Raw genomic sequence first — 18,973 nt, forward strand, 5'->3', positions numbered from 1 at the left:
ATATTTTTACAAACCATAGAATATAAATTAAATTAAGATTTTGATTGTTATATTTTAGCTGATTCAATTATCCATAGGGAGGGGGGAAATGTAGGTAGTTAGGGCTTGGCGGTCGGAAGATGTCGCGCTGTACGGAAATATAGAGCCCCTCTCTGGATAGCCAATAGCGTTTAGCTTATGACGTAAGCAGACGGAAGGGACGTTGTAAACCCAAGCTCTATATTGTCGCGCCACTTATCAATAAACACCATTTTGCCATCCACCACATTGGTGTCTGTGAGCTGATGGACCGAGCGGCCTGGGGTTGGCCGCCGTGCCGTTCCTGAACCAGGTCACCGCGCGCCTGCGAAGGCAACAGGGGAATTGAGAGGATGTTAAAAGCCTTGAAAGGGCAACTTCTAAATGTACCATGACTGCGAAAAAAAAAAGCAGAGTGAAGAAGCATGAGTAATGCCTGAAGAAGTATCTTCACGTACCCTCAAAGACCTTTCCCAGGGCTGACAAAGCCCAGGGGATTACTGGCAAATAGACTTTTTCCAAGTTACTGCAGCAAAATGGGTATCAGTATCTTTTAGTCATGAGAGATGCTTTTTCAGGCTGGCTGGAAGCTTTCCCTTGCCGCACCAATAAGAAGTATCATTAGTGTAAGTTCAGAGATAATACTGAGATTTGGGGTACCCATCGGACTTTCTTTGGGTGTTGGGGTCCACACTTGGTAGTAGGAGCCCTTCACCTTTTAGCTAAATAGAAGGGGTAAGATGGGATCTCCACACTCCATGGAGACCTCAATCAAGCGGGAAAGTAGAGAGAATGAAGCTAAGCCTGAAAGGACAGATGAGTAAAATCTGCCAAGAACCTCAGAGAGAGCAGTCAGATGCTTTTCCCTCAGCATTGCTACAGATACAGGATCCAGCGTAAACGGAAGGAGAGACTTTGGAAAGGATACATGGTAAACCTTGCCAGGTGACAGAAATGGCAGTGAATCCCAAAATAATAGAAGGGAAACATGGCTTAAAAGAGTATGTTCAGTCTCTAGGAAAGGTCCTGTCCTCTCTCCAGTGGTACGTCACTGTGAGCGCAGATCTGTCCCTGGACGTGCCTGTACATCACTACCAACCCGGAGATTGCGTGTATCTTAGAACGTGGTTGGATGAACCGTTGAAGAGAAGTGAAAGGACCTTTCCAGATTTTTCTCAGCACCTACGCTGCTGTCAGGCCTGAAGGAGTCACTCCATGGACGTGCCATAGCAGGGTTTAACCAGCCACATCACCAGAATGGACTGTCAAGCAACAAAAAACCTTTATGCTTGAAACTACCTCCAGAATCATGAAGTTCTAGGTTCAGGATCTTGCATTATTGCCAGACAGCATATAAGTGAATGACTGAAATGCGACCCCAGATAAGACTGGGCTGTCTACAGGGAAGCTGGAGTCTGCTACTTGCCTCTCCTTTGTAGATATATGTTGAAACCTGTTTTACAGATGTATAGAATTTGGCCTGTGATGTGGTATGCTAAATCCTCAGCTTGGGTGGGACCAGGAGGAGTCATGGACATGGAATGCTCATTTGAAAATGGTGGAAGCATCGATGAATGTTTTTAAGAAGAGTGATTGTTGGGTAGGTACCCGTTTCCCTGAATGTCCTCATGCAGGAATGCCTGTAGCTGGTATCCCCATCCCATTTGGGACTAGTGGGCATAACTTGTGGCTAAGACCAAAATACACTCATTGGAACGAGACTGACCTCCAGACCCGGGCAATACTGAATCCACACTCAGTGTGAAGTGTGTTACTAAAATGAAGCCAAGACACACCAAAATGGAACTCTGCTCTTTGTGGGGCCCTACCCACATTGTGATTGCTCAATGCAATTCATGAAGCTGTCAGAACTAACTAGCAGTAGGTACTGGAACGTTCCACTGGGCACTGGGTGGTGCTGGATATGTGCCAGTGCAGCACAAAAAGCGTTACCACCAAGATGGCTGGGTAGATGCACCACCAAGATGGTGGGATATTTCCTGATATGACTGACTGAGACACTGGACAACAGTCGGTGGTGAACAACTTACCTGCGGAGATACAGGCGGAATCAACCACCCTTTACAGAGAGACCCACTGGTGTTACCGAAATCTCGGAATGAAGAACTTATCGACACCAATGTGATGTAGATAAGCAGACACTTCTTTATTGACGGCCGGGTGTGTGAGTGAGTCCTCTCATGATCAACGCACGCCAGGTCCCAAAAACAGATTCCATATATTGAACTTATTCATACATATTCATTAATTATTCATGCATAATCATTACATTTCCCTGAAATCATTAACATATTATCCTCCCATATCCGATTCTGCGCAATAAAGCTTAGAAAGGTCCAGAAATGGGTCTGGGGTACGATTTGGGTAGGTGGTATATGAGTCGGTGGTCGCGATCTCCCCCTGCCGGAATTACCTTTTACTAAAGTTCACGGTTTCTTGGCAGGTAACTACAAGCTGTTCCAGTCGACTCTCCCCAGTTCCCATTAATCCTACATTCTGACATCTCAATATACTTTCTTTATACAGAAGACTAGTTAGATACAAAGAAACCTTTCAAACTCTAAATTATTACTTAAGCTTCAACAATGATTCCAACCCATTCTTCTGGGCTTAGTACAAAATGTATAAAGGGTCTCACAACTACTTTTACTAAATAATCATAACTTTCTTCAACATATTTTTATCTTCCTATATTTCTATTCTATAAAATAACTCTATAAAATCAGATAATCAAACCAATAAAATCAATTGATCTCAACTCTTTAACAAATCGACAACATTTCCCCCCTTTGAAAGTGTTGAAAATCATTATTTCAATACTTTCACACTATTTACATGTCATTTGTTTCAACATATTTTGGTGGTGATGGGCTGTATCTTGGTGGACTAGTAGGCACTTCTCTCATAATCATACGATTGACAGCAATCCTATTGATAAACTGTTTTTTCAAACATGCATATACTAACATGATCATCAAAAAGACAATCAATAACAAAAACAAAGTTTTGATTATGGATTGTATCCAAGAGCTCAAGTTCCATCCTAATTTATTAAAAATTTTAGCAAGCCAATCTTCTGACATATCCTTTTGAATATTTTCAGTTTCTTTTTCAATTTTTCCCAATAGGTCCAGATCATGTTCCACATCCTGAGTGACATTTGGAATGTGGATACAACAGTGGTCCAGTTTATCCTTGAGATATCCACATACTCCATGTTCTTTAAGTAGGAGCATATCTAGTGCCATTCTATTTTGTAAAGTCATTCTGGAAGTCGCTTGTAATTGCATGTTCAATTCCTTAAACCCCTTTTTAGTAACGTTTGCCAATTTTTCCACTTGACCAGTTAACTTATAAAGCCACGCTCTGTTCCTATATGATGCTATAGGATTTAAAAGTGATTCAAGTGCCCAACCAATTTTCACTCCTGTAGAGGGTTCATTCCAATTATCATCATTTGTCTCGGATCTCTTTGTTCGTTTTAGTTCTAAATTTTCTAGGGATCCTTTAAATGGCGATTTCGTCCAAATCGGACACAATGTTGGCATGCCTAAGGTAATTTGTTTCACTTTACCATCTAATGGTAAATGAGTTGTCCAGGTTCTATCACTCAATGCCCAAATTAAATGTCCTGGACTTCGAATAGTAGATTTTCTACAACTAAACAAAGTTCCTCTTCTGACTGTAAAAGTGCTGGTTAAATTGAGAGTGTTCTTAAGACCTCGACAAAAACAACCATATTTCAAAGCAGCGGCCAGCGGAGGAATTCTTTGAATTACTAAGTCTGCATTACTGCAATCATACACTTTTTCACATTTCCACCATGGCACTATTTTATCTTCCTTCTCTCCTAATGAAGTTGACCTGTCGTTGACCCAGGGTAATACTGAAAAAACTTTTCCTTCCCATGTAAAACACCAAGGAGTTTCTGCCATATACTGAAAATGGGAATATAAGGTCATAGACCAAACTGAATCCCAAACTATTTCCTTTTCCTGTAGGGTTTGGTTCTTTTTCTCACATTTTGTCTCAGTTACCCATACACTGGTGTTTGTTGTAGCCATTTTAGGATAATAACACCATCCTTTGTTCCCTACATCTCCCTCTAATCCTGGTTTAGCTACAAATCGTCCTTTACATTCCCACATAGTTGAATATACTGGTGATTCTTCTCCAACTTTAACCTTTTGCAATTCCCAAGTTTCTCTAGGTTCTTGTTTACAATCCACAGTCTCATTTCCATATTCCAATTTAGTCAAGTTCATGGTTAAGATTCCCCATGGAATAGATTCACCTACTGCCCTCGGTATTGGCAAACAAGCAGTGATCTGCGTGATGTTTTGTAAATTGGCAAATTCTTTAATCAATCCTACCATCAGATTTTCCTCAGTCGTTTGTTTGGGAATTTCAATTACTTGTTCTGTCTCTATTTGCCTTTTGTTCCTGTCCACCAAGTCAGCCCATGATCCTGTCAACATATTCAACCAACATAAAATCCACAAAACAATTATGATCTGATACAAAAAATTAGACATGTTTCAAAGTCAATTTTAAAGTCTTTGGGTCACGGTTGATAATCTTCCATGGAATAGGTGCTTTCTTCACTCGAGTATAATGGATCCAAGCCTCCGACTCTGCTATTTTGATAGCTGTAAAAGTGGTTAACAGTACTTGGAAAGGTCCTTTCCAACGTTCCTGCAAAGGTTCAGAGGTCCAGGTCTTCACATAGACATAATCTCCTGGTTGAAAATCATGCACTGAATTTTCCAGGGATAAAGGTCTATTCCAAATTACTGCTCGCCGAGTTACAGCCAAAGTTTTTCCTAGAGAAAGCAAATAGTTATATACATCCTGCTTTCCTTTTACATGTATATTTGGATTTGGTTCTGGAGATTCATATGGTTTTCCATATAACAATTCATAAGGACTGACTGAGGTTCCACTCTTTGGCTGTACCCTAATGCGTAATAATGCCAATGGAAGTGCCTGAGGCCACTTTAAACTAGTTTCTTGACAAATCTTGCTTATTTGTCGTTTCAAAGTTTGATTCATTCTTTCCACTTTCCCACTAGACTGTGGTCTCCAAGAGGCATGTAAATCCCAATTAATACCTAATGCTTTGCTAACACTTTGAACTACTTCAGCAACAAAGTGTGGACCTCTGTCAAAAGAAATTCCAATAGGAACTCCAAATCTCGGAATTATTTCCTGTAATAACCACTTCACCACTTCTTTTGCTTGTGTGGTGCGACAGGGAAGGGCTTCTGGCCATCCTGTAAAAGTATCAACCCCTACCAGAATGTACCGATACCCATTTTGTCTGGGTAATTCTGAAAAATCTACTTGCCAATAATCTCCAGGTTCTACACCAGATTTCAGTCTACCCATTTGAACCTTTTTCTTAATCATTGGATTATTTTTCAAACATACCTCACACTTTGCAGTTATCATTTTAGCTATTCCCAACATCTTAACTGATATTACTTGTTTTCGTAAAGATGTTACTAAAGCTTCTGCCCCCCAATGACATTCTTGGTGTTTTACTTGAATTATCTCTCTCATTAAAAGAGGGGGAATTACTACTTGTCCACTAGGAGTTATCCACCATCCAGCTAAGTTTTTCTTAGCATTTAATAACTGACCTAATTTGTCATCTTCCTCTGAATATTTCGGTTTTTCCCTAGGAAGGGTTACTGTTTTAGAAGGAATTATTGCCATTTGTGATATTTGTCTCTTTGCTACCTTCTTTGCTGTTTTATCAGCTAAATTATTTCCAATTATTATTTTTGTATTTCCAATCTGATGTGCTTTACAGTGCATGATTGCTACTTGATCTGGTTTTTGAACTGCTTGCAATAATTGTAAAATTTCCGTTTGATGCTTAATGTTTGATCCTTGAGAGGACAATAACCCTCTCTCTTTCCACAAAGCTCCATGGACATGCACTACCCCAAAGGCATATTTTGAGTCAGTCCAGATATTTACTTTCTTGTCTTTGCTAAGCTCTAAGGCCCGGATTAGAGCGATGAGTTCTGCTTTTTGTGCTGATGTGGTACTCGCCAATGTTCCTGCTTCTACAACTCTGGTGTCTGTTGTTACCGCATATCTGGCATATCGGACTCCTTGCTCCATAAAGCTGCTTCCGTCAGTATACAATTCCCAGTCTGGTTGCTCCAATGGTACATCTTTCAAATCCTCACGACTGGAATAAACATACTCGATGGTAGCCAAACAATCATGTTCTAGTTGTCCTTCTTCCTGTACAGAACTTAAAAATACTGCAGGATTTACCAGGTTAGTCGTTTTTAGAATCACATCATCTTGTTCAGTCAATACCACCTGGTACTTCATCATTCGGCTGGGAGACAGCCAATGTCCCCCCTTCTGTTCTAGGACAGTTATCACCATGTGTGGGACATAGACTGTTATTGTTCTTCCCAAAGTCAATTTCCGAGCTTCTTGTATGAGCATTACTGTTGCGGCTACTGCTCGAAGGCAGTTTGGCCACCCTTTACTCACTGTGTCCAGTTGTTTAGAGAAGTATCCGACTGGTCGTTTCCAGCTTCCCATCTTCTGGGTTAGTACTCCCAGTGCCAGGTGTTGCCTTTCATGAACAAACAACTGAAAATCTTTGGTTAGATCCGGCAGTCCCAAAGCAGGTGCAGACATTAAGGCACGTTTCAATTCTACAAAACCCTTTTGTTGTTGTGGGCCCCATACAAAGGGAGAATTCTTTTGGGCCTCATAGAGTGGTTTAGCTATTAGCCCATAGTTCATAATCCAAAGGCGACACCACCCAGTCATTCCCAAAAATGCTCTGAGTTCATGAATATTTCTCGGCTCAGGTATACCACAAATAGCTTCTTTGCGATCTTTTCCTAATTGCCGTTGTCCTTTTGAAATCTCAAAGCCCAGATATATCACAGTCTGGCAGGCTATCTGGGCTTTCTTCCTGGATACCTTATACCCATTTAGTCCCAGGAAATTCAAGAGGTCAATAGTCACCCGTATACAAGTAAATCTTTCTTCTGTAGCAATCAGTATGTCATCCACATATTGTAAGAGTAAATGCCCAGGTCTTGATTTATCCTGTTTCCAGATTTCAAGTTCTTTAGCTGATTGATTTCCAAAAATAGTTGGACTGTTTTTAAATCCTTGGGGTAATCTAGTCCATGTCAACTGCATCTTTCGCCCGGTTTGAGGATTTTCCCATTCAAAAGCAAACAGTTTTCTGCTTTCTTTTTCAAAAGGTATACAAAAAAAAGCATCTTTTAGATCAAGCACTGTAAACCATTGATAAGTGTCCCTTAATGCTGTTAACAGTGTATAAGGGTTTGCTACTACAGGATAAATATCCTTAACTGTTATAAATTGAGACCGCAATGGATCATAATCCAATTAAAATTTTATTAATTATAGCAAGTAGAATATGAGCAAAAACAGCGCTGGACGACAGGGGAGTCTGCGCTCCGCCAACTGCCGTACTGAGCAGTTCAAACAGTCCCTTTTTATACATCTTTACTTCCGTGTTCATGAGGTAGTGGAGTCATGCTTCAGTTGTTGTTAGGGGGTCGTTTTCTGCCTCCTGGTGGTCTTCCTCCTTTGTCCCATAGTTGACCCCTCACTCATATGTCCTTATATGGGGTTGTTTGCCCTGTTTCTGTCGGTTCCTGGACATCTGGTGGTTATCTTATCTTGCACCAGCGGTGTCTGGTTTAGTTTGTGTATTGCGGTTATCTTATCTTGCACCAGCGGTGTCTGGTTTAGTTTGTGTATTGCGGTTATCTTATCTTACACAAGCGGTGTCTGGTAGCTGTTTGCATAAGCGTTTTCATATCTTTTGTTGCCTGAACTTTACATTGAGCTTAACATAAATCTTAATAAACAATACCCTAGTCCATAGTTTCTCACAATCCCCCCTTTTTCTTTTTATCCTATTATTGTTTATTAGACGCTACTTTCATTCTCGGCACTGCAAGCAAACCTTTTTCCACAATCCCAACATTTATCATAACACTCACAAGGTAATACCTCACAATTACAATAGGCATAGTTCTCACATGGCATAACGCATTCACAACAATCTTCATCCTCATTAATAGATACACTCTTATATTTTGCCCCAGACCTCGTAGTTAGAATAAGCAATTTAGCTATGTCAAACCGTTCTTTAATAAAATGTAAAATATAGCGTAATATACAAGGCCCAAATATAAGTCCCAGAATCAACATAATAAGCGGTCCTGCTAAAGCAGACAACAAAGTGGTTAGCCAAGGTGAAACATTAAACCAGTTTTCATACCATGACCTGCCCGCCTCACGATTTTTCTTACGTTGATCTAACCTTTTCCGGAGTTCAGACATGGTGTCCTGGACTACTCCCGTATGGTCAGCAAAAGAACAACATTCTTCATTGAGAGCTACACATAACCCTCCTTCCTTTAAGAACAGTAGATCTAATCCTCTTCTATTTTGCAGCACTACTTCTGATAAAGACTTTACTGAATTGGCTAAATTTTGGATAGATTGTTCTATTTTTGCTAAATCCTCATCTACAGCCATCTGCAAAATTTGTAATTCCTGACCTTTTACTAGGGAGGCTATGCCTGTACCTGCTCCACCTCCGCCCGCTATCAGCAGTGTAGCTAGGGTTACCACTGTAACTGGCTCTCATTTTTGTCTATCCAGGTCTCCTTCAAAGTGGCGTAACACCTCCTCAGAGGTGTGATAGATCAGACGAGGAACAATAATCACCTGTACACAAAACTGAGATTGATTAAACACGTTTAGGGATAGGCAAGGCGTTACTCCGATGTCTGAACAAACCCATTTAGCTCCTGGTGTCGGGATAGCCCATTTGTCATTTTGATTCTTGTGTTTCTCTATATTGGTGTTAGTGATTGTTTGATTACACAAAGGCTGATATTTTTCGGGCACTGTACCTATACATTTTCCTTGACCTGTTACCAATTGAATAGTAATTCCTTGCGTATGGTTCTTCTGGTCATCCCAGGGGCATTCTTGTGGGTTTGAACCACTAGACCATTGAATCCTATCTGGTATTCCGATTGCCTCAAAATATGGTGGTCTAACATTGTAACATAACCAGCATTCCTTAGTTAAATTTGGTTTGCTTTCATTAAGGGTACGATAAGAGGCTTGCATTAAATCCCATAAGGGGTCTTTGGATTCTGACACTCCTGAATCCCTAACTAAAGAGGACTCAGTCACCGTGTCATTAGTTGTTCTATCTGTTACTGATAGGGAGTTTGGACGAGTGGTTGTAACACTTGTGGGGACAATCTTTTTCTTAGGGAAAGTGGGTGAATTCAATACTTTATTCGGCCCAACAGGGAGTGAATCATGTGGTATTTTAATTTTTCTTATGAGAAAGTGCCCTCCCCAATCTTTAGGAATTCCTGCATAGACACATATTCCCCATGTTCGTCCTACTAACCATTCGTCTTCTAGGGGATGCAATATTTGAAATTTGATGCGGGTACAGACTTTCTTGTTACGTGGAGCTACATAATCCACGTCACGCAGACCTGTAAGATCTACACCTGTTTGTTCAGGTACACATCCGTTAGGAGTCCAGGTTGCTTTTATATATTTATCAGGAGCCTTTACTGTCCAGCCCGAGGCTATTGTCTCACATCCCCAATAACCACAATAATAGTGTCCGGGATAATGACAGTAAGGCTGTCCAGAGGCCGGGCATAAATAAAATGGAGGTCCTTTTTCACAAGGTATTGGTACTAAATCACAAAGTTTCACTACGAATTCAGGTGGCCCTGGGTTGCTAAAAGTGGCTATTGTTTTCGTTCCTTCCCAAGATATTAGTTCCCACTTAAATGGTTCATGTGGGTTTCCCCCTTTTGCCTGGGTTATTATCAATAGCACAATTAACGGTATACCAGGAAAAAGGGTGTTTGTTAATTCTGCCAATTTAAGTATATTCTTACCAGTCCTGGGGAAGTTCGGCCATGGCTGCTTTTGCATCCCATTTTTCTGGCTCTTTTCTCCACGGTTTGTTTCTCCTCTGCCTCGCCCGTCGACTCGGTTGCTTCGAGCCACGGGGTGTACCATCTTCTCGGCAGCAAGGGAATTTATCAGGAGAACAGCTGTTTCGGGCTTTCTGCCTGTTTACATAGGCTTCCCACTTTGCAGCTTTAATTAATGGGGCCAAGCAAGACACGGTTAGTACTTCCCTCCTGCACTTTATAACTAAAATTTCAGCTACAAAGGGGACTGGTTCGTTGGAGTGGTAACAATAATATTGAGGGTTTATTCCTTTAGCAAAAATTTCCCACCATTCTTGGGATTCCCGAATAATTTCTTGTTTAGACTCTAATTGTTTTAGTCTCCACTCAGTGAGAGTTCTTTGGATTTTTCCAACACTGTGTGCAAACTCCTGCCGGAGGGTATCCGAATTCACAGTGTGTCCACCATTTATCCTGGCATACCTTACATTTAAAACAAGCAAATGGATAACAATTGCAGTTCAAATTATTACACCTAATTCGTATATCCAAAATGCATGTATCATTCACATCAGCATATTTTCTATATTCAATATTGTGTGGCTGCATGAGCTTAGCAATTACACTTCTTACACTTCCATATATAATAGATAAAAAGCGAGATAACTATAGCAAATGTAAACAACAATACACACTTTATACCAAAAGGTAATGCGTCAAAATAATCAAGTAAAATCTCTATCATAACTTTATCTTCTCAATGTTATCTTGGTGTCACCTGGTGTACTGATTACTTTCCAGTGGGGTCTCATCGCTGGGCCTTTAATGCGACTGGCATGAGTCCATCCACGCTCAGCAGTCCGGAGAGCCGTTTCTGTTGTAAGCAGAACAAGATAAGGTCCCTCCCAATTGGGTTTTAGGGTTTTTTCCTTCCATACTTTAATCAATATCCAATCCCCAGGTTTAACATTGTGAATTTTTAAGTCCAACGGGGGTCGTTGCACAATCAGTCCGTGTTCCCAAAGCTTGTTACGATGTTCTGCTAATTGTAAAACATATTCATTAATCGCACGGTCTCGAATTAAAATATTTGTTTGTGGGCTTTCAATTCTATAGGGCATTCCATACACCATTTCAAATGCTGATATTCCCACATCCGCTCGGGGTCTAGTTCTGAGAATTAATAGTGCCATGGGTAGGCACTTAATCCATGATAATTTGGTTTCTATCATTAATTTAGTCAAAATAGTTTTGATTTCTCCATTCATCCTTTCAACTTTTCCCGAACTTTGTGGATGCCATGGCGTATGGTATTCCCACTTAATACCCAAGCTTTCTGTTAGATCTCTAACAATTTTTGACACAAAGTGTGTTCCTCTGTCCGAGTCGATTACTTCAGGTACTCCATATCGAGGTATAATGTGTTCAAGTAACACTTTAGTAACTTGGTTAGCAGTTGCCTTGGAGGTAGTAAAAGCCTCAACATAATGTGTTAAATGATCTACCATTACTAATAAATATTTGTAACGCCCTACCCTGGGTAATTCAGTAAAATCCACTTGTATGTGTGAGAAAGGTCTGTATGCTGGGGAACGTCCTCCAAGAGGTTTTTGTCTCATATTGTTTCGATTAACCTTTTGACAGGTCTCGCAGGCTGCCGTGACTGTCTTTGCTATGTTATATACGCCTAAACAGGCAAACTGTTGATTGAAATGATCAACTAACGCCTGGGTTCCCCAGTGTGTTTTACTGTGTATTTTTGAAAATATTTCGAGTGCTATGCCCTTCGGCAAGACTTCTCTCCCATCTGGCAATATGTACTTACCATTCTGTTCCTTAGCTCCCATTTGTTCTAGTTTTTCCTTTTCTGCAGACTCAAAACTCAAATTTTTACTAACAGATATTTGTTGCATAGTCAAAATCGTACTATAATTGCCTGCCACTTGTTTTGCTTCTGTATCAGCTGCATTATTTTCTCTAACTTGGTAACTTGTACCTCGCTGGTGTCCCTTTATATGTACAACTGCTATTTTATTCGGCATTTTCAATGCCCCCAGAACTCGCCGAATTAATTCCGGGTGTATCAGTTCTTTTCCCTGTGAGTTAACAAATCCTCTTTCCTCCCATATTTTTCCAAAGGTATGTACCACTCCAAACGCATAGCGTGAGTCTGTATATATAGTTCCATCCTTTCCCTTCAGTGACACTAATGCTTTCCACAATGCATACAGCTCACAGGCTTGAGCCGACCAGCTGGCACTCAGGGGGCCCGATTCTATTGTCTTAAATTCTCCTTTCTCTAACTTAACGATAGCATATCCAGACAATCGTTTACCTTCCACTATTCGTGATGACCCATCTATAAATAGTACTTCTCCACATTGTAGTTCTTCTTCTTCTAAGTCTGGCCTAATACGTGTCTGTTGTTCAATTGTTTGAAAACAATTGTGCAATAGTTCATTACCTTCTCCTGGGTACAAAAATTCAGCGGGGTTAACTGCTCCAATAGTTTTCAAAGATAGTTTAGGGGATTCTATAAGTATTCCCTCATACTTTAGTAGTCGGCTATCTGTAAGCCATTTTTCTGCTTTTTGTTGAAGCACCCCCCTTATATTATGAGGTGCATATAGGACAACTTCTCCATTAAAGGTAATACGATTCGTTTCTTCAAGTAATAAGGCAGCAGCAACAATAATTTGTAAACAACTCGGCCAACCCCTGCTCACAGGGTCCAACAGCTTTGATAAGTATGCCACCGGTTTCTTTTGTCCGGCCCATTCCTGAGTTAATACTCCAAATGCCGTTCCTTCATGTATGTTAACGAATAAATGGAATGGCCGCTTTAAATCTGGGAGGCTTAAAACCGGTGCTTGACTTAGCTCCCTTTTAAGACTGGCAAACTGCTCTTGATCCTGAGGGGTCCACTTGGGTATTTTGTCTTTAGACAGTTGTTCATATAAGAATTTAACTTTAAAGCTGTAGTTCTCTATCCATTGCCTACAATACCCAAATAGCCCTAATGCCTGCCGAATTTGCCTCTTAGTGACAGGCATAGGTAATTCCAGAATTCCTTTAATGCGCTCTGGATCCAATATCTTCTTGCCGTTAAACAAATAATGCCCCAAATATTTCACTTTTTCCTCCACAAATTGTAACTTTTCTTGTGATACCCGTAGGCCCTTTTGTGCAAGAAAGTTTAGGAGTCGAATGCTTTCTTTTCTTACATCCTCCTTATTATTCCCTGCTATGAGCAGATCATCTACATACTGTAACAGCACGTTTCCCGTTTGTACCTGGTATTCTTTTAAGAGCTCTTCCAGGGCCTGTCCAAACAGATTAGGGGGCTCAGTGAACCCTTGGGGAAGCACGGTCCATCTCAATTGCTGTCTACGGCCTGTCTCTATGTCTTCCCATTCAAAGGCAAAATAATCACAGCATTCTTCTGCCAGTGGACAGGCCCAAAAGGCATCCTTTAAATCAGCCACACTATACCAGGATTTATGGGGTCCTAGCTTGCTTAGCAGTGTGTATGGATTTGCTACTACAGGGAACCGGGTGATAGTTCTTTTGTTTATTTCCCTTAAATCATGTACGAGCCGATATTTCCCATTTGGTTTCTTTACAGGCAGAATGGGAGTGTTAAAGGGTGACATACAAGGCTCTAAGATTCCTTGTGCTAACAATCGATCAATTTCTGGTTTTAATCCCCTCCGTCCTTCTAGGGATATGGGATATTGCGTTACCCTCACAGGTATGTGGGGTTCGGAAATTTGGATTTTAATCGGTGGGATTTCCAGTCTACTAATTGTGTCCGGAGAGTACCAGACATCGGGGTTAATTTGTTTTTGATCATCCACGGTCAAAGGATAAGCAGACACTGTTAGCTCTTGATTTTTCACTTTAATTTCTAATTGCAATTCAACAATTAAATCTCGTCCTAACAGATTAAATTCTGCTTCAGGGACGAGCAAGAGTTCACCCATTCCAAATTTATTTTCAGTTTCGAATACCACATTTTTGATTTTGCTTACTTTAAAGGGTTCTCCTTTTGCCCCAATTACTTGTACTTTTTCAGGGGAAACTTTACATCCCTCAGGTATTTGCTTAATAGTTGATTTCTCAGCCCCAGTGTTTACTAAAAAGGTGAACTCTTGTTTATGGGGACCTATTTTTAATTTTATCAAGGGCTCATGATGACTCCGGTCCCCTAAGATATAAAGCCCCTGACTCTCCTATTCCGTTTTCAATATTTCCTCATCCCTGATCCTTTCTCTGCAATTCTTTTTTATATGTCCCTTCTTTCCACAGTAAAAACAACATCTCTGTTCCTTCTTTACTACTACGTTCCCTTGTTTCGTTCCAGCAGATCTGTGTTCACCAGTCCGCCCTTTGTGATCCTCTCTGACCGCTGCTACCATCATTTTTACTTGTCGCTTGCTGCTCTCTTCTTCCCGCCTTACGTAGACTTTCTGAGCTTCCCTCAATAATTCATCCAACCCTCTATTCTGCCAGTCTTCTAACTTTTCAATCTTCTTTCTGATATCTTCCCATGATTTTGCCACAAACTGAGTTTTGAGGAGCGCTTGCCCTAAAGGGTCGTCTGGATTTACCCCAGAGTACAGCTGAAGGGCTTTTCTCAGTCATTCCAGCCACTCAGTAGGGCTCTCATCTTTCTTTTGCATTTCATTAAATGCTTTATTGATATTCTGGCCACGGGGTACTGCTTCTCTAATCCCCTGAATTACTATAGTTCTCAGGTCCTGCATATGAGTTCTATGCGCCGGATCCTGATTATCCCAATTAGGTCTTTGGAGTGGCCATTTAATATCTGCTTGGGGTCCCTCGGCATGCTGAGCATCCCACAGTCTCATTCCTGCTCGCCTAATCATATCTCTTTCCTCGGTAGTAAATAATTGACCAAGGATAGATTGCATCTCACCCCAAGTATAAAGGTTTGGTCCCAGAAATTGATCTAATCTTTCTGCCACTCCGAGTGGGTCCTCAATTAAGTTTCCCATCTCGGTCCTTTTAAAATCTCGTAGGTCAGCCGAGTTTAGGGGTACGGAAATATATCCTATCACAGGTTGAGGTCCCCCCATGGGTATTTCCCTTAGGGGGTACATCTGAGCTGCCCCTTTTTGACTTCTAGTTACGCGTCTAGGAGGAGGGGGAGACCCTTGTTCCGACTCTGGTGGGGGAGTGGGCGCTCTGGGGACCTCTGAAGAGGCTGCGGGAGCAGGAGGAGGAGCGTAAGGAGGGGGGGTTAGAAGGGCTTTGTCTAACTCTTCCTTCTTTTTCTTTTGCTTAGTTTTTATTTCATTCAGCGGGTAAAGTCTAGCTCCCGGTCTTTCTAGCCACACTTCCGCATATTGACTCTCCTCCGGGTTAAGGGGTTTTTTATTATTAACCCAGAGGTTTAATTGCTGTCTTACCCACTCTTCTTCTGACCCATAGACTGGCCAAAAGACATTTTTAGAAATCTTCTTCCCTCCCCATATCTTAGTACAATATTCTATCATTTTCTGCTTATCTTTCCCTAGGGTTCCAGGGAAATATCTCCAATTGTCTAAGATATATGCCAGAGGGGTATTCTTAGGTACAGTGGGTACCCTTCCCATGGGATTCGAAGGCTTGCTGCCCTTCGCCCCCATCTTCTGGAATATCCACAAACATACACTCACTCGCTCCCCTTGTTCCTGGCCCAGTCCCTCGTGGGAGATGGGAGACACAGTACTTAAGAGTCCGCACTCGCTTGGTTCAGTATATCGAACCTCTCACTCGTTATATTCCAGGAAACCCAATCCCGCCCGAACGGCAAACCCTGCAAACAAATTCGCAATATACTTACGCGTCCTGCGTCTTCGTCCGGACTCCCGTGCACAGAATTTTTATGGGATTTTACAGGTTTCTCCTTTGCTCATTATTCTAGAATTTAGGTTCGTCGGTAAGGTTGGAGTAAGCTGTTGGTCGCGGGGCCGCGAAATGTCGCGGGGCGCCTCCCCGGAGGACCAAAGCCCACTGTTCCTTATCCGAGTCACGGCACCAGAAATTGTTATAAATTGAGACCGCAACGGATCATAATCCAATTAAAATTTTATTAATTATAGCAAGTAGAATATGAGCAAAACAGCGCTGGACGACAGGGGAGTCTGCGCTCCGCCAACTGCCGTCCTGAGCAGTTCAAACAGTCCCTTTTTATACATCTTTACTTCTGTGTTCATGAGGTAGTGGAGTCATGCTTCAGTTGTTGTTAGGGGGTCGTTTTCTGCCTCCTGGTGGTCTTCCTCCTTTGTCCCATAGTTGACCCCTCACTCATATGTCCTTATATGGGGTTGTTTGCCCTATTTCTGTCGGTTCCTGGACATCTGGTGGTTATCTTATCTTGCATCAGCGGTGTCTGGTTTAGTTTGTGTATTGCGGTTATCTTATCTTGCACCAGCGGTGTCTGGTTTAGTTTGTGTATTGCGGTTATCTTATCTTACACAGGCGGTGTCTGGTAGCTGTTTGCATAAGCGTTTCATATCTTTTGTTGCCTAACCTTTACATTGAGCTTAACATAAATCTTAATAAACAATACCCTAGTCCATAGTTTCTCACAAGGGTAATGGTCTTCTCCGGTCCCTTTTCTGTGTGAAGCGTGATTGCTCCCAGCTGAGCACTCTTCTGAGCTCGGGTTAGTCCCCGGACTCCACCTACCATGGGGGCATCTTCCGATTTCCAACGTGGGGGCCAGCTCGTTTCAGGGATAACTGTAACATCTGTGTCAATTAAAAAGGGGATGCTGATGGTGGTGTCATTCAAGGTATTATGGAGGGAACAGATCCCCCATACCACTGGCAGGTTGTCACACCTTACTGCCAGGGCCACCCAGGGGTCTCGCCCCCAAGGGGTGGTCCCTGCTGTCCCTGGGATGGAGGCCAGGTTTGTGGGATCGTCGGCTGGGCTATAAAGTTGGTTGCTTCCCTCGGGGACAACGGGTTCGGGAGCGACTCTCCCTGTCTGGGGTTGGTGTAATGGGGCCGCCTGACATCCCAAGTGGGAGAGGGCTGTGTGTGGCCCGGGGGCCCCCTCCCTTTCCCATTTCCCTGCTTTTTAAGCCTGCATTCCTTCGCGAAGTGCCCTCTCTTTCCACAGGCCCAACACGGTCCTTTAGATCGGTTTTGTGGGAGGAGCGCCATCGGCGAGTCTCCGGATTGGGGACAATTGGTCATCACATGGCCTGGTTGGCCACATTTGAAGCATGTCATCACGCTAGCCAGTGCACGAACAGCCACTTGGATTGGGGCCAGGTGCTCCTCGCTCACAACATGTTTAATCATGTCCGCGAGACTTGACCTCGGTGGCAGTGATTGCAGGATTTCTTTGGTTTTAAGATTAGACTGTTGCCGCAAACAGTCTGCGATGACTGGGCCTTTCGCCTCCGAGGGCAGGGCCGAGGAATCGACTGCTGCTTGGAGGCGATCTACAACCTGTGCAAAACTCTCACTTTCTTTTTGTTTTATTGTGGACCATGGCGATGGCTTGACAATAACTCTAGAGGTCGTGCGAATGGCCTCTCTAGCTGCACAAGTAGTTGCCATAACTTCATGGGCCCGCAGGCCCTGGGCTTGTGCTTGGGGGGTAATCATTGTTGGGTCTGTACCCATCAACCGCTGTAGGCTGGAGCCGTGTAGCGGATGACCCACTCCGGTTACTCGGACTAATTGCCTTGCATAGTTCTCCTCCCATTCTTGTTTAAACACAATCACCCCTGCCCCATCAAAAATCAACCTACAAGTCTGTTTTATATCAAACGGGAGCAAATCATCTCCCCCAAAAACCCCATCTATGAGGGTGGAGACCATGGCAGAATTGAGTCTGTTGTCCGCGATTGCTTTAACAATCGCTCGTATATCCTTAGGGCTTAAGGGGGAATGGACCCTCTGTCCCCCGTCCGTCACTCGGACCGGGAATGCTAGTGCGTCCGATGGGGCCCAATCGGCACATGCAATTTGTATTTTTCTCCAATCTGTGAGAGGAATTTCTGTCCCCTTATTTCTTTCTTTCCCCGTGAGTGGTGATATTTTGGTCTTTGTATTTGCCAGCCAAGTCTCCCATGCAGAGTCTGAGCCGGAGTCAGAGCCCGACTGACTGCTCACTTCCGGGTGCTGGTGGTATGTGGTCGGGCTTCGGCCCCTCCCTTGTCTGCGTAATTGGGCGGTTCTTTCCCTTTCTGCCCGCCCCGCCTTCCGCTTGGGGCGGCGACTGCCTTATAAGGGCAGTTTTGGGGAGGGTCATTCTGATTGGCTTTCTGCCCCTCGCTGGCGCTCTTTTCCCTTTTTTGGTCGTGCCAATCACTCTTTTCCTTCCCATTCTCTTCCCCCTCCCCTCTGTGTGCGCCCGTTAACTCTAGCGCTCCCTCCCTGCTCCCGCCGGGGGCGGTCTGGCCCCGCCCTTCCCCTTGCTGCTCGGCGCCATCTTGGGGCGCACAGGGCGGTGGTTCACTCCGTGTACTTTCGGCCTCGGCTTTTGCCTCAGCGCCCCTGGCCTCTGCAGCCAGCTTGCCCCAAAAGGAGTCTGCTGAGGGTCCTGTGGGCGAGTTGGAGACGGAAGAGTCTTTTGGACACTGAGTGGGCGTGTCACTATTCTGTCGGCTTTGAGGGTCGGCGGAACCCTCTTCAACCGGGTGGTGTGATGTTTGTATAGTCGCCCCATTTCCCACCCGCGGGGTGTTTAACAGACAATCCCTTGCAGCTTTCCAGGTCTCCTGCTCGTGTCTAGCTTTTTGGAGTGCCTGGACGACTTTCCCCCATGCTTTCAGATTATTTCCACTACCAGTAGACATCGTTTCATCGCATAAAGCATGGGAGCATTTGTCCCACACATCTGGGTGGAGTATATCCACCGGCTGGTCAATGACCCCGAGCTCTAAAAGTCTCGCAAATGCGAGATTAAAATCTTTGGGCTTACAA

The 18,973-nt window shown here is 43.1% G+C and overlaps 2 long non-coding RNA genes across 2 annotated transcripts in view; one reads left to right on the plus strand and one right to left on the minus strand.

The window, feature by feature from the left end:
- The window catches only part of LOC308057906, a 92,995-nt gene extending 89,199 nt beyond the window's left edge, over window positions 1-3,796 (plus strand). Inside the window, exon 3 of the long non-coding RNA XR_013925513.1 lies at window positions 2,109-3,796. This is a non-coding gene — a long non-coding RNA (uncharacterized lncRNA). The remainder of the gene's footprint in view (window positions 1-2,108) is intronic.
- A 6,537-nt stretch (window positions 3,797-10,333) lies between these two features.
- LOC308057907 lies at window positions 10,334-16,297 on the minus strand. Its single transcript, XR_013925514.1, has 2 exons — window positions 11,848-16,297; window positions 10,334-10,896 (listed from the first exon to the last, which is right to left on the minus strand). It is a non-coding gene; the product is annotated as an uncharacterized lncRNA (long non-coding RNA).
- Window positions 16,298-18,973: the final 2,676 nt, after the last annotated feature.

Source organism: Falco punctatus (assembly GCF_963210335.1).
Source record: "Falco punctatus genome assembly, contig: scaffold_123, whole genome shotgun sequence".
Classification (NCBI taxonomy): domain Eukaryota; kingdom Metazoa; phylum Chordata; class Aves; order Falconiformes; family Falconidae; genus Falco; species Falco punctatus.